Source organism: Saccopteryx bilineata, chromosome 5 (genome assembly GCF_036850765.1).
Source record: "Saccopteryx bilineata isolate mSacBil1 chromosome 5, mSacBil1_pri_phased_curated, whole genome shotgun sequence".
In the NCBI taxonomy this organism is placed as follows: Eukaryota; Metazoa; Chordata; class Mammalia; order Chiroptera; family Emballonuridae; genus Saccopteryx; species Saccopteryx bilineata.
Window position 1 is genome coordinate 242896359 of NC_089494.1, and position 1792 is coordinate 242898150.

At 42.5% G+C, this 1792-nt stretch overlaps 1 non-coding gene across 1 annotated transcript; it reads right to left on the minus strand.

Moving 5' to 3' along the window:
• Positions 1-324: 324 nt before the first annotated feature.
• TRNAQ-CUG (transfer RNA glutamine (anticodon CUG)) lies at positions 325-402 on the minus strand. The gene has a single exon. It is a non-coding gene; the product is annotated as a tRNA-Gln (tRNA).
• Positions 403-1792: the final 1390 nt, after the last annotated feature.

Sequence of the window (1792 nt, forward strand, 5' to 3'; positions counted from 1 at the left end):
CTGTTGTCCATGAGTTTTTTCTTTCCTATTTTTTTAATTTATTTTTTATTTTTCTGAAGCTGGAAACAGGGAGAGACAGTCAGACAGACTCCCGCATGCGCCCAACCAGGATCCACCCGGCACGCCCACCAGGGCGACGCTCTGCCCACCAGGGGGTGTTGCTCTGCCGTGACCAGAGCCACTCTAGCGCCTGGGGCAGAGGCCAAGGAGCCATCCCAGCGCCCGGGCCATCTTTGCTCCAATGGAGCCTTGGCTGCGGGAGGGGAAGAGAGAGACAGAGAGGAAGGGGGGGGGGTGGAGAAGCAAATGGGCGCTTCTCCTATGTGCCCTGGCCGGGAATCGAACCCAGGTCCCCCGCACGCCAGAGGCCGACGCTCTACCGCTGAGCCAACCGGCCAGGGCCCTTTCCTATTTTTTGAATAATCCCTCCACACCTCCCACCTAGCCCTGCAACCCACCGCCCCCAGATCTGTCAGCCTGCCCTCTATCAATGAGTCTGACTATTTTGCTTATTAATGCATTTTGTTCATTAGATTCCACATAGGAGAGAAATCATATGATGCTTGTCTTTCTCTGACTGGCTTATTTCACTTAGCTCAGAAATATTCAAATAAATATACAATCACCTATACAGAATAATTTAGTTATCAAATTACAGGACTCAAAGATGTATTTAAACTATTACTGAGTGCTAGCATTGGTGCAAAACAGTCAATATTTGTTTAACCGAGCCAATATTCCTTTGAACATGAATTTTAAGAGAAATAATGTTAGTACCCTGGATTCAAGAAATATAATTATTGCCTGATCAGGTGGTAGTACGTTGGATAGAGCATCAACCTGGGATTCTGAGGACCCAGGTTGGAAACCCGAAGTTGCCAACATGCGACTTGAGCGTGGGCTCATCAGCTTGAGCATGGGATCATAGACGTGATCCCAAGGTCACTGACTTGCAGCCCAAGATTACTGGCTTGAGCCCAAGGTCACTGGCTTGAGCAAGCGGTCACTGACTCAACTGGAGCCCCCCGGTCAAGGCACATATGAGAAAGAGATCAATGAACAACTAAGGCACCACAACTATGAGTTGATGCTTCTCATCTCCCTCCCTTCCTGTCTGTCTGTCCTTGCCCCCTGCCACTTTCTAAAAAAAAAAAAAAAAAAAAAAGTAACTTTTCTGGACTAAATCCAAAATTGGGTAATAAAAGAGATGAATCAAATCTTAGATGTTTTGGGGTAATAATCTCACAATAAACCTTCACATTATAACCTAAAATAATGTCATGTAGTTAACTTTTCATAGTTATAAAAATCTCATGTTTTTTTAAGTCACATCAAAATTATCACTACAGGTTTCAAATTATGTGACAACTAATTACTATGTTAGAATGATTTTAAAATTCATGCTGTTTGTAAGATACTCATTCTGTGTGGTTTGGGGTGTATGTGTGTGTATGTGTCTTAGATATAGATGAGAAGTTGCACAAAAAATTAGAGTATTTCTATATGTATATTAAATTCGTATGCATATTAAACATCTGCTCTATATAGTTTTGGCTCCTTGTGCTGTCATTGCTATTTTGATTTTCTATCAAGGTACTGTCAGGGTATATATTTAATGCTCAGCAAAGCTCCACAGGCTTCCAAAGTGACAAGGACATTAGTAGTTTCTGATTTCCCATAAATGACCACATGGTCACTAGATGACATTAGAGAAAAAAAAAGTAAAAGAGGACTAATTGCACAAATGAAATTTACTGGTTTTGGCCCAGACCACATCAGACATCACCTGGAA